Consider the following 14,862-nt stretch of genomic DNA (forward strand, 5'->3'; position numbering starts at 1 on the left):
CAGGCCAAAGTTATACCAACATGTCTCCTGCCCCACTTGAGGCCCGAATATACTTGACTACTGCTACACAGCAGTCAAGGATGCCTACCGTTCCGTCCCATGACCTCACTTCGGAAAATCGGACCATCAGGCTGTACTCCTCCTCCTGGCTTACAAACAGAAACTGAAGCGGGAGGTCACAGTGTCAAAAGTGGTGTCGCGTTGGATGGAGGAAACGGATGAGGTCCTCCGTGACTGCTTTGAATCGGTGGACTGGTTAGTATTCAAGGACTCGGCAGCTAACCTCAATGAGTATGCCTGAGCTGTCACAGACTTTATTTGGAAATGCACGGAGGACTGTGTGTCTCGCAAGACGATCCGGGTATTCCCCAACTGGAAACCTTGGATGAATTATGAGGTCAAGTCCCTTTTGAAGGCTAGAGCTGCGGCTTTTAGGTCCGGGGATACCAGTCGCTACACAGAATCCAGGCATAAACTCCGGAAAGCCATTAAGGGTGCCAAGGGGCAATATCGAGCCAAGTTGGAAGCCCAGGCTAACCAGAGGGATGCCAGTAGACTATGGCAGGGACTAAATGAGATCACTGGGCGCAAAGAAAAGGCTGGAAATATCAATAACTGTGGCGCTTCTCTTCCTGATGAACTTAACGTATTCTATGCAAGATTGGAACAGAAGAGGAGCGTCCCGCTCCCTCCGGATGAACCGGACCTGGTGGCATCAAAATTCATCGTCACCGAGGAGGACGTTAGAAGGGCCTTCTTGACGATAAGTCCAAGGAAGGCGACGGGCCCAGATGGCATCCAGGACGGGTTCTCTGGGCCTGTGCAAGCGAGCTAGCTGGAGTATTTGCTGACATCTTCAACTGCTCCTTGCTTCAGTCTAAGATCCCCTTGTGTTTTAAGAAGGCACCGATAATTCCAGTGCCGAGGAAGAGCAAGGTGGCATTCCTGAATGACTATCGACCTGTGGCTCTAACATCAATTGCTATGAAGTGCATCGAGCGATTGGTTATGGCACACATCAACCACAGTTTACCAGTCAACCTCGAGGCTTTGCAATTTGCCTACCGGAGCAACAGGTCAACGGCAAATGCCATCTCTCTGACCTTACATTCCTCCTTAGAACACCTGGAGAATAAAGACGCATATGTAAGGCTCCTTTTCATTGACTACAGCTCTGCCTTTAATACCATCATTCCAAATAAACTGATTCCTAAGCTCCAGGACCTGGGCCTAAGCACTCAGATCTACAGCTGGATCTTCAACTTCCTCACAGACAGGACCCAGGCTGTAAAAATAGGGGACAAGCTCTCCTCTACAATCACTCTGAGCACCAGTGCCCCACAAGGCTGTATACTTAGCCCCTTGCTGTACTCACTGTACACCCATTATTTTTTTAGCCAAGTTTCCATTGAACTCAATATATAAGTTTGCTGATGACATAACAATTGTAGGCCGTATCTCGGGTAATGATGAGTTTGAGTACAGAGAGGAAATTAAGAACCTGGTGGCATGGTGTGAAGACAATAACCTATCCCTCAATGTCAGCAAGTCGAAGGAATTGGTTGTTGACTTCAGAAGGAGTAGTGGACTGCACGACCCCATTTACATCAGTGGTGTGCAAGTGGAATAGGTCAAAAGCTTTAAGTTCCTCGGGGTCAATATCACAAATGAGTTGACTTGGTCCAACCAAGCAGAGTCCACTGCCAAGAAGGCCCACCAGTGCCTTTACTTCCTGAGAAAGCTAAAAAGCCTGTCCCCTTAAACCCTCACTAATTTGTATAGATGCACCGTAGAAAGCATTCTTCTACGGTGCATCACAACCTGGTATGGAAGTTGTCCTGTCCAAGACCGGAAGAAGCTGCAGAAGATCATGAACACAGCCCAGCACATCACACAAACCAATCTTCCGTTCTTGGACTCACTTCACACCTCACACCGTCAGAGCACTGCTACCAGGATAATCAAGGATGTGACCCAGCCAGCCAACACACTTTTCGTCCCTCTTCCCTCCGGGAGAAGGATCAGGAGCTTGACGACTCATACGGCCAATTTGGGAACAGCTTCTTTCCAACTGTGATAAGACTGCTGAACAGATCCTGACCTGGATCTGGGCCGTACCCTCCAAATATCCGGATCTATTGATTTGTACTCCACGGAGCACGAAGCGCAGAATCAAATATCGCTGTGATGATTGTACATTCCAGTATCAATTGTTTGGCGACAATAAAGTATAAAGTATAATATACAGTGAGAAACAAGCAACAGGTTTATCGAGCAGAAATAGCAATTATTCATACTGAAAAATATTAAACAGTCATTTTTTTAATATGTAGTATTTCAGTTTTTGCAAGATTTTTAATCTATTCAGTTTATGTATACAGTCATTTTTTTGAGTCTAAAAATTCTTGCGCCTGCTCCTTCGTATAAAGTCATTTAAATGATCCACCTTCCATTATAATTCTCAGTCGAGCTGGAGAGGGAAAAGAGGGTTTAAAATTTTGGCTGTATAGCTCCGCCATAACTTTTTTTAAACTTAACACGTTCTGCCACAACTTCTGATGAAAAATCTTCAACAATACGAATCTTTTGATCTTGGTAGTCAATCATACCTTTCCCGCGAGCAGTGTGAGGCAGACGATATTTTATTTGAAATTCATGGAAACATGTAATGACTGGTCTTGGTTTTGATTTTGAAGTCAATCCGTAGATAGGCGACCTGTGGGCACGATCAATCAAAGGCAGAGACTTTATAATATCAGGGAATAATTCCATCAAAAGGTTTGCCAAGAATTCTTTAGGATTATTTCCTAACATTTGTTCTTTAAGTCCCAAGATTCGTAACTTGTTCCTCCTACTTCTGTTTTCCAAATCAATAATCTTCTGTCTCATTATTTCGTTGGACTTGGATTGTTTTTCATACAGCTTTTGCAAATCATCCATTCTCTCGTCCAGTACAGTAATAACATCTTCATGTTCCTTTGTCTTCTTATTATGCTCGGTTAGAATTGCTTGAATATCTTCTAGTTTCGTACCTATTTGTTTAATTTCAGCACTGATTTCTTTTCTGAACTGTTGAAACTCCTCAGTAAGCTTTTGAATTGAGCCCGTAATAACTTCCAAAGCTGCTTTGGTAATCATAGTAATATAATAACCCATCTAACAGTAGTATTTCAAAAGGTTGGAGAGAAAAGTAAGTAAATTAGCAGCACCAGCAGAGAGCTGTTACTCCATCAGCGGCCAGCCAGCAAATCCCCCAAGTTTCTTAACACAAAATACTCTGCAGATGCTGGGGTCAAAGCAACACGCACAACACACCAGAGGAACTCAGCAGGTTGGGCAGCATCCGTGCAAACGAACAGTCAACGTTTCGGGCCGAGACCCTTCATCAAGACTGAAGAGGGAAGGGGCAGAGGCCCTATAAAGAAGGTGGGGCGAGGGTTGGAAGGAGAAGGCTGACAGGTTCCAGGTGAAAAACCAGTAAGGGGAAATATAGAGGGGTGGGGGAGGTAATAGGCAGGAAAGGTGAAGAAGGAATAGGGGAAAACACAATGGGTAGTAGAAGGAGGTGGAACCAAAAGGGAGGTGATAGGCAGCTGGGGGAGGGGGCAGTGTGAAACTGGGATGGGGGAAGGGAGGTGGAGCAAATTACCAGAAGTTGGAGAATTCAATGTTCATGCCCCGGGGCTGGAGACTACCCAAATGGTATATGAGGTGTTGCTCCTCCAACCTGAGTTTTCCCTCATCATGGCAGTAGAGGAGGCTGTGTATGGACATATCTGAATGGGAATGTGAAGCAGATTTGAAATGGGTGGCAACCGGGAGATCCTGTCTGTTGTGGCAGACGGAGTGGAGGTGCTCGACGAAGCCGCCCCCCAATCTGCGTCGGGTTTCAGCGATGTAGAGGAGGCTGCACCGGGAGCACCGGATGCAATAGATGACCCCAACAGACTCACAAGTGTTGCCTTACCTGGAAGGACTGTTTGGGGCCCTGAATGGTGGTGAGAGAGGAGGTGTAGGGACAGGTGTAGCACTTACACTTGCAGGGATAAGTGCCAGGTAGGAGTTCCGTGGGGAGGGACATGTGGACCAGGGAGTCGCGGAGGAAATGATCCCTGCAGAAAGCGGAGAGGGGTAGAGAGGGAAGGATGTGCTTAGTGGTGGGGTCCTGTTGAAGGTGACAAAAGTTGTGGAGGATAATGTGCTGGACCTGGAGGCTGGTGGGGTGGTAGGTGAGGACAAGGGGAACTCTGTCCCTGTTGTGGTGGCGGGAGGATGGGGTGAGGGCTGAAGTGCGGGAAATGGAGGAGATGCAGGTGAAGGCATCATTGATGACGGTAGAAGGGAAACCACGAATCTTAAAGAAAGAGAATATTTGAGATGTCCTGGAATGGAAAGCTTCATCCTGGGAGCAGATGCGGCGGAGGCAGAGGAATTGGGAGTAGGGAATAGCATTTTTAATTGTTAATGTTGACTGTTGATTTCCACGGATACTGCCCGACCTGCTGAGTTACCCCAAATTTCTAATTTTGCATTCCTGACTCTAAATTCCAGTATCCAAGGAAATAGTTCTTTAGTTAGCCAGTCCGTTTCTTTTACCAGTTGATACACTCAGTATCATTACACTTTAATCCAGGAAACTGAATTGAACATTATGCACGCAAACACGAGGAAATCTGCAGATGCTGGAATTTCAAGCAACACTCATAAAAGTTGCCGGTGAACACAGCAGGCCAGGCAGCATCTCTAGGAAGAGGTACAGTCGATATTTTGGGCCCAGACCCTTCATCAAGACTAACTGAAAGAAGAGCTAGTAAGAGATTTGAAAGTGGGAGGGAGAGGGGGATATCTGAAATGATAGGAGAATACAGGAGGGGGAGGGATGGAGCCAAGAGCTGGACAGCTGATTGGCAAAAGGATCTGAGAGGATCATGGGACAGGAGGCCCAGGGAGAAAGAAAAGGGGGAGGGGGGAAAAACCCAGAGGATGGGCAAGGGGTATAGTCAGAGGGACAGAGGGAGAAAAAGGAGAGAGAGAAAAAGAATGTGTGTACATAAATAAATAATATATAGGGTACGAGCGGGAGGTGGGGCATTAGCGGTGATGTTAAGAAGGCGTATGATGTGTTGGCATTCATCAACTGTGGGATTGAGTTCAAGAGCTGTGAAATAATGTTACAACTATATAAGACCTTGGTCAGACCCCACTTGGAGTACTGCGTTCAGTTCTGGTCACTTCACTAGAGGAAGGACTTGGATACTATAGAGAGAGTTCAGAGGAGATGTACAATGATGTTGCCTGGATTTGAGGGCATACCTTATGAGAATAAGACCATAAGACCATAAGATATATGAGCAGAAGTAGGCCATTCAGCCCATCGAGGCTGCTCCATTATTCAATCAGGGCTGATCCAATTCCTCCAGTCATCCCCACTCCCCTGCCTTCTCCCCATAGCCTTTGATGCCCTGGCTAATCAAGAAACTATCTATTTCTGCCTTAAATGCACCCAATGACTTGGCCTCCACAGCCACTCGTGGGAATAAATTCTACAGATTTACCACCCTCTGACTAAAGTAATCTCTCCGCATCTCTGTTCTAAATGGACGTCCTTCAATCCTGAAGTCATGAATAGGTTGAGTGAACTTGGCCTTTTCTACTTGGAGCGATGGGGGATGAGAGGTGTATAAGATGATGACAGGCATTGATCATATGGATAGCCAGAGGCTTTTTCCCAGGGCTGAAATGGCTATCATGAGGAGGCATAGTTTTAAGGTGCTTGGAAACAGGTACTTGAGGGGATTTCAGGGGTAAGCTTTTTATACAGAGAATGGTGGGTGTGTGGAATGCACTGCCAGTGGCGGTGGTGGAAACAGATACAATAGGGTCTTTTAAGAAACTCTTAGATAGGTACATAGAGCTTAGAAAATTAGAGGGCTATGTGCTAGGGAAATTCTAGGCAGTCTCTAGAGTAGGTTACATGGTTGGCACAACATTGTGGGCCAAAGAGCCTGTAATGTGCTGTAAATTTCAATATTCTATATTAATATTATGGTAACTGATATTTTGATGATTACTGTCATGTTTACAAGTATAATTTTCCAGTGACAACTTTCAGTGTTAGATAGTGAGTACATGAAGTTCTCATCCTGAAGCAGCACGAGTGATGGACCAACTTTTCCATCAGGGCAGGTTTTCTGGAGTAAACAGCCAACCTACTTGCCTTACATTGGTGGGTAAAAATCCTTTGGATTTTTGATCTAATTTATAATATACATACATATTTAACAAATAGCATTTGCAATACAGTCAAAGTAAATATGCATAGACCAGAGTGCAGGTAACCATTAAATATAGATTTCCATAATCTAAAACATAGAATTTTAAAACCTGTTTCTGAAAACCACTCAATATTAAAATTAGTGCTGGACAAATTAAATGCTCGCTCACTTACCTGACATGATTGACTTACCTACCCAACAGACAAAGTTCCGGGACTTCTAGCCAAGAGCAGGCATTGACCACTGAGCTATCTCACTTTAGTTTATCATAGCCAATTTATATCGTTAGTTAAATGAAATAACAATCAGGAGCAGAGTCTCATATTTTAATGTTTACTGAATGTCGTTCCTTTCGGAGCTCTTTCAAGATGAAGCGATTTTGATATTGACATTATCCAGAGAAAAGAACTTGCGTGAAACTTTTTCTAATGTACTTACCCAAAAATAATCATTCACATAATGTACACTGCAGGAAGTGACATGCTTGGCTACTTCTTTTTGGAGGCTCCAACTCAGGTACATTTGGTTCACAGACACTTTCCTCCTCACCATCTGCCATCATTGGAGAAAGCGAGCTGAGCTTAGCTGACAGTGAAGAAAAATGTGTTGCTTGGTAACCCACCGAAAAGACAGGAAAGTTTTATGCATTAATTTTCAGGATCTGAGTGTCATTGGCGAGGTCAGTATTTAATACCCACCCTTAAGTGCCCTTGATAAGGTGATGGTGAGCCCCTGTGAAGGTAAGCCAGTCAATAATATTAAAGAGGACATCAAAAGTTTCTTCAGATATATAAAGAGTAAAAGAGAGATGAGAATAGATATCGGACAGCTGGAAAATGGTGCAGGAGAGGTAGTAACGGGTGGGAGGAAATGCAGATGAACTGAATAAGTATTTTGCATCAGTCTGCACTGTGGAAGACACTAGCTGTTTGAGAGTATCAGGAGGAAGTGAGTGAAGTTGCCATTGCTAGAGAGAAGGTGCTTGGGAATCTGAAGGGTCTGAAGTAGATAAATCACCTTGACTGGATGGTTTACAGCCCAGGGTTCTGAATGAGATGGCTGAAGAGATTGTGGAGGCATTAGTAATGATCTTTCAAGAATTACTAGGTTCTGGCATGGTTCCGGAGGACTGGAAAATTGCAAATGTCACTCCCCTGTTCAAGAAGGAAAAGAAGAATAAGAAAGGAAATTTTAGGTATTGTGTTTGATATTGAGGGATAATGCAGAGCACGTACCATGAAGCCAGCATGCAGGATACTCAACTAAACCTTATCCATAACTCTACTTGTACCGTATGTGAAGTCTTCCCATGTGGGAGTGGCTAACTGAGTGGCACAGGAATAACACTGTTAACTACCACAATAAAAGGCCAGTTATTCTGACCTCCACCCAGCTGGTGGCGTAGTGGCATCAGCATTGGATATCCAGACGAAAGGTCCCGAGTTCAAATCCAGCTGGCTCCCCTGAACGCTTTGCATTCGTGCTGGGTTATGAAATTTAACTGGTTTGGAAATTCAACCGGCAGAAGGCAATGGCAAACCACTGACAGTTCCCCACTACGTCAGAGAGGTGTGGAGGGAACTTGCCCGCTAACCAGTGAAACTCTGGATGCAATGTACCTTTCCTTATTCTGACCTCAGTGGGTGGGAAGATATTGGAGTCGATTGTTAAAAATGTGGTTTTGGGGGGTACTTGGAGGCACATGATAAAATAACAGTAGTCAGCATAGTTTCTTTAAGAGAAAATATTGCCTTACAAATCTGTTGGAATTCTTTGAAAAAATAACAAGCAGGTTACACAAAGGAAAACTGACTGATGTTGTGTACTTGGATTTTCAGAAGACCTTTGACAAGGTGACACACATGAAGCTACTCAGCAGATTAAGAGCCCATGGAAAGATACTAGTGTGAATACAGCATTGGCTGATTGGCAGGAAGAAAAGAGTGGGAATAAAGGGAGCTTTTCTGGTTGGCTGCCAGTGACTAGTGATGTTTCACAGGCATCAGGTGTTCGGATCGATTCTTTTTACATTAAATGTCAGTGACTTGGATGATAGAATTGATGGCCAAGGTTGTGGAAGATATGAAGATAGGTGGAGGGGCAGGTAGTTTTGAGGAAGCAGGGAGGCTGAAGAAGGATTTAGATAGATTGGGAGACTGGGCAAAGAAGTGGCAGATGGAATAAAGTGGCAGAACATGGACATGTACTTTGGTGGAAGATATAAAAGAGTAGACATATTTTCTAAATGGAGAGAAAATCCAGAATCTGAGGTGCAAAGGGATTTGGGAGTCCTTGTGTAGGATTCCCTAAAGGTTAGTGTGCTGGTTGAGTCTGTGGTGAGGAAGGTAAATGCAATGTTAGCATTAATTTCAGGGTGACCAGAATATAAAAGCATGGATGCAATGTTGAGGCTTTATAAGCCATTGATGAGGCCCCACTTGGAGTCTTGTGAATACTTTTAGATACCTTAGATACCTTAGATACCTTATCTAAGAAAGGATGTACTGGCATTGGAGCTGGTTCAAAGGAGGTTCATGAAAATGATTCTGGGATTGAAAGGCTTGTCATATGATGGCTCTGGGCCTGTATTCACTGGAGTTCAGAAGAATGAGGGGGGCAATCAGTGTTAAAAGCACAGAGTCTAGCCTACAGTGGAGATGGGGTGGGGGGGGGGGGGGGTTGGTCTGCTGGCTGCCAAGAGGTGTGGCTTACAAAATGAAGTGACCACAAGCATTCTTGTTTGTGTCAGCGAAATGCAAGACAATGGGGTTTTGTCACTTCGCGCATCAAACATAGTCACTGGTATGATCAAGCAACAGCTGGGATACTATCTCCAGAAGCATTTAAACCATCTATGTGAATTATTTTGTCACAGCAAATGTATCTGAGAAGCATTACATGCAAATGTCAACCAGAAGGGAAATGGTATAAGTATTAGAAAGCATTGGAGACTTTTAGAAATGACAAGGAGAATGACAGAGAGTTGGGGTGACAGAAAGGAGAACAAAATGTGTTCCTCAGCTTTCAGTTTCTGTGATGGATAACTCGTTTTTCTACATCTCATTAGTGTATTCTTATAGTTCGTAAAAATTATATCTGTGTTTGGGAATCCTTTATAGCTTGTAAACTTTTTGTAATTTGGAAATCTTTTAAAAATCCGAAATCCTCTGTGAGTGTTAAATGTGTGTTAAGAATTCAAAGGTCCAAAACAAGTTTCAAAGGTTCACTTATTATCAAAGTATAAAAATCTGAAATTCCTCTTCTCCAGATACCCATGAAACCAAGAAAGAAAAGGCCGGCAGCATGATCATCAACCCCAAAATCCTTCCTCCCTGCACAAGAAAATGAACAAAAACAGAACGGGCATATCAACCCTCAAATCTCCCTTCTCCACACACAAATAAAAACAAGAAAGATCGAGCGAAAAACACAGAGCACAAAAAAAAGTCCACATCCAAATTGATGAAAACCTGGACAATATTCTCTCAAACAAGAGAAAATCTGCAGATGCTGGAAATCCGAGCAATACACACAAAATGCTGGAGGAACTCAGCAGGCCAGGCAGCATATATGGAAAAAGTACAATGGTTCTGTGGAATGCTTTGCCTCAGAAGGCCGGGGAGGCCAATTCTCTGGATTCTTTCAAGAAAGAGTTAGATAGAGCTCTTAAAGATAGCGGAGTCAAGGGATATGGGGAGAAGGCAGGAAAAGGGTACTGATTGTGGATGATCAGCCATGATCACAGTGAATGGCAGTTCTGGCCTGAAGGGCTGAATGGCCTACTCCTGCACCTATTGTCTATTGTCTAACATTTTGCGCCGAAACCCTTCAGCAGGATTGGAGAAAAAGTGCTGAGGAACAGATTTGAAAGGTGGGGGGATGGGAGAGAGAAACGCCAGGTGATAGGTGAAACTTCAAGGGGGAGGGATGAAGCAAAGAGCTAGGAAGTTGACGGATAAAATAGACAGAAGGCCATGGAAGAAAGAAAAAGGGGGGGGGTGGAGGAAGGAACACCAGAAGCAGGAAATAGGCAGATGGGTGGGCAAGGAGGTAACATAAGAGAGGGAAAAGGGGATGGGAAATGGTGATGATGGCGGGGTGAGAAGGCATTACCGGAAGTTCGAAAAATCGATGTTCATGCCATCAGGTTGGAGGCTACCCAAATGGAATATAAGGTGTTGTTCCTCCAACCTAAGTGTGGTCTTTTCATATTCTCCCTCACAGTAACAGGGGAATCTCATAAGCAATGAAAAGGCAAGTCACCCCTTTCCTTATCAGGATTGGTCTAAATGTAAATGTGTGTCATTAAACATAAAATAAACTATGTTTAAACTACTTTGTTAGCTGGAAGTATCTCCTCCATGGTTGGGAGTGGGTAAGCAGTGGATATTTGCAGGTTGACCTTGCCGAAGAAACGAGACAGAGGAGTAAGCTAGTCCTTAAAGAGTAGCTGGATACAGTATAACATCCCTAAATCTATATTGGATAGGGCTTAAAATCTTCTTTGTGGATAGTGATCCTAATACCATCACTGGAGTACCTGCAGGTAGTAGCATCTTTCTTTATGGTATAGGTCATAGACATTGGAAGAAATGTCAGAGTAGTCTGATGAGTAACTTCAGTGCATTTTGTAAATATTATTGCTGCAGCCATTCTGCATCAATGGTGGAAGGATGAATATTTTGGATGGTTGCTGAAGTATCGATCATGCAGTCTGTCTTATCCTATGTGGGACTGAGCTTCTTGAGAGTTACTCATCCGGAGGAGGGAGGAGTATTCAATCACGCTGCTGATTTGAGCTGTGCGAATGGCTAGGGCTTAAGAGTGTCATGGGATAGTGGGGAGTCTAGGACTAGAGGGCACAGCCTCAGAATAGAAGGACATCCCTTTAGAGCAGAGAGATAAAGTGGAATTTCTTTAGCCAGAGGACGGTGGATCTGTGGAATCCATGTCACGGATAGCTGTGGATGCCAAGGCATTGGGTATATTTAAAACGTAGCTTGATATGTTTTTGATTAGAAAAGCCATCAAAGTTTATGGGGAGAAGGCAGGAGAATGGGGTTGAGAGGATAATAAATCAGCATTGATGGAATGGTGAGCAGACTCGATGGGCAAAATTCTGCTTCTGCAAATATGTCTTATAGCCTTAGTGAGATGAGTTGCTCATTGTATTTTACTTGTCTTCTGACCTACGCTTGTGGACTTGGTGTCATGGTCCGGTCCATAAACTACTCATTTCAGTTAATTTCCCTTTCTCTGGATTCAATTCCTGCCACTGTCTTGTTTGTGCTTTCTCCCCATGGCTGCATGGGATTCCTCCAAGTGCTTTAGTTTGCTCCCACATTGCAAAGATGTACGGGTTAGTAGATTAATTGTTCACATGAGTGTCATTGGGCGGTGTGGACACATTGATCCAGAGGGCCCTGGTACCATGTTCTATCTCTAAACTAAATTAAAAAGAAATTTAAAAAGGCTTTATCCCTAAAATATAATGGCCAGAATGAGTATCAGAACAAAAACATGTAGACTCTATAAATCTGAAGTAAAAAACTGAAAAGCATTCAGCAGGACAGGCAGAGTCTGTGGAAAGGAAAACAGAATTAATGTTTCTGATCAAAGACCTTTCATTAGAATTGGGAAAGAGGAAAATAAAGCTAAGCTGCAAAGAAGGTGGAAGGATGTAATGTTAGGACAAAAGGAATACACTGGACACCAAATTTTTTCGAATGTGCTTCCTCAGAAATTTCTTTTGTTCATGATCGACTGCTTGAAGCTGAACACACCTATAATTACAGATTATTAGTATCACATAAGAATTTGGAGAAACAATAAATGAACTTTTATTGAATTTAATGTGTTTAATTATATAACGGGGCTGATGCTTTGCAACAGTACAACTAAGCTAAAAATGTTTTGTTGAGGATTTTCATTTGTACTCAGTATCTGAGGGTTCTCGAAAAAGTGTCAAACAATAGTCAGCCAGCATTGATGGATTCCAGTTGCCCTGATACCGTTTCTCCATGACCGCAATGTCCTAGTGAAAACTTACACCATGCTCATCAATGATAGTGCCAAGATTTGCAGGAGAGAAGTCTGAATGGGAATGCATAAAATGAATCTAGTGACATGTTGAACTTCATAGTTCTATATGCTTGAAGAATGTTGTCAACCAGCCGTTTGTAGTTTAATGCTCTGAAGTTGAATATCCTTAAATGCCTTCCATGCAATTTTCTCCGCTCCCACTAGAAATTCTTCAAATTGCCTGTCATTGATGACCTGTTTGATTTGTAGACCAACAAAAATGCCTTCCCAGTGGCCACCCAGTTTAATTCCACTTCCCATTCACATTTTGATATGTCAATCCGTGGCTTCTTCTCCTGTCGTGATAAGGCTGCACTCAGGTTGGAGGAGTGGGTAGCCTCCAAGCTGATGGCATGAACATTGATTTCTCAAACCTACGGCAATGCACCCTGCCCTTCACCATTCCTCATCCCCTTTTCCCTCTCTCACCTTATCTCCTTGCCTGCCCATCATTTCTCTCAGGTACACCTCCCCTTTTGTCTTTCTTCCACGGCCTTCTTTTCTCTCCTGTGGGCCTCCTCCTTCTCCAGCCCTGTATCTTTTTCACCAATCAACTTCCCAGCTCTTTCCTTCATCCCTCTCCCACCCAGTTTCACCTATCACCTTGTGTTTTATTATCCCCTCCCCCACCTTTTAAATCTACTCCTCATTTTCTTTTTCTCCAGTCCTGCCAAAGGGTCTCAGCCCGAAATGTTGACTCTACTTTTTTGCCACGGATGATGCCTCGCCTGCTGAGTTCCTCAAACATTTTGTGTGTGTTGCCTGGCATCAGTTATTCTGATTAAATTTTGAATTGAAATAACAAATAAATGCTATTTCAAAAAAATGTTGTGTGATAGGGAAATTTCATGGTGGTTTTCATGATCAGTGGCCCAAAATCCATAAGACGCACCCAAAAGTCTTCAGGAAGCAAAATTTTGGTTTTCCAGTGATATTGGTGAGTAGGTCAGTCCAGCTCAAATGGGTTGATGAGGCTGTTGGATGGTGATTATGCTTCTTAGCAAATCAATTTGTAGTAAGGAAGAGAGAAAAAAAAGCAGCCAAGTTCACACATAGATAACTAACAGCAGAAGTACTCAGCTTTGATAAGAAAAGGTGAGTTACCTAAAACTGCAGTGTTTGATATTATCTCCAGAAGGTTGCAGTGTGCCCTAACTGAAGCTGAGGTATTATTTCTCAAGTTTGCACTGAGGCTAATTATAATGGCTAGAGTTTATTTGTGAGTTGTTTGATGGCATTAGAACTGTCTTTCGTACATAAAAATAATGACACTCCAGTTTTACTCCCCTGAAGCTTTCTGGATGTACCATGGATCCATCCCTTGTACTGGTCATTGAAATATGAATGTCTTTTCTTTGTGTTATAGTTCCAACAGGTGACTGGATAATTTATTGTATTATTGGTTACTGGGCTAATTCTTTCAAACATGTATTTTTGATAGAAGGAAGGTACAAATGCACTGGAAAGACAACAAACTAAAGTTCGATTATTTTTGACATAAAGATGATGTTAGATTAAAGTACATGATCAGATGATGTGAGTGTGACACCATCATGTTGAAGTTAAGACGCATTTTATCTCTGTTTCCTATATAAAATAGCTCACGGAACCCTCTTTACATTACTGAATGAATTCTGAGCTGCAGAAATGCCATTGTTACAGAGCAGAAATTTCTTTGTGTATTGTGTCACATTCATAACAGGATAAGGTTATAGAAACTGAACTGTTATATTAATGAATGCTAACTAAAACTTCTGGTGCTCTTTAATAACCTTCTCACTGATGTTCAGTTGGGTTTGCCAAGACCACTTGGCTCCAACCTTCACTGGAGCTTCAACGTAAATGTTGACAGAAAGAAACAAATTCTAGCGCGGGAGTGAGAGTGACTGAGCTTACTGACAAGACAGAGTTTGACTAGTCTGATTTCCAGCTGTTTCAGAACAATTAAAAATTTTGAGTAATTTTGAAAAAGTCTTCAGTGGCAAGAATCATACGTTTAACAAAGGAAGTCAAAGGGCAATAGGCAAGACTCTTTGATTACTTTATCCCAATATTAGTTTGGAAGTCATGTTGTTTTCAGATTACTATACTTTTCTCAAGTTCAGTAGGAATTCCATGGGTAATGAGGTAATTGATGCCTATTTTCAGAAAGATTAAAGAATATTTAGGCTTGACCTGATAAGTTGTAAGTAAAACTTATGTCACACAAGTTCAAGGCAATAGCCATGTCCGAAAAAGGATTTTATAAACAACCTCCCTTCATATTCAACAGCATCAACATGGCCAGATCTTCAACCATCTGCTTTCTGGAGACCACTGCTGATCAGAAACTCAATTGGGCCATTTACATAAATGTGAGTCTACAATGTAATGTCAGAATTGCTCTTGAGAAGGTAGTGTTGAACTGATTATATGAATGCCATCAATCCCATGATGAAATTACTTCTGCAGTGGGGTTTTGTTGATTTTGATCCAGTGATAATGAAGAAAAGCTATTGTGTTGTCA

Source organism: Mobula hypostoma, chromosome 3 (genome assembly GCF_963921235.1).
Source record: "Mobula hypostoma chromosome 3, sMobHyp1.1, whole genome shotgun sequence".
NCBI classification, from domain to species: Eukaryota; Metazoa; Chordata; class Chondrichthyes; order Myliobatiformes; family Myliobatidae; genus Mobula; species Mobula hypostoma.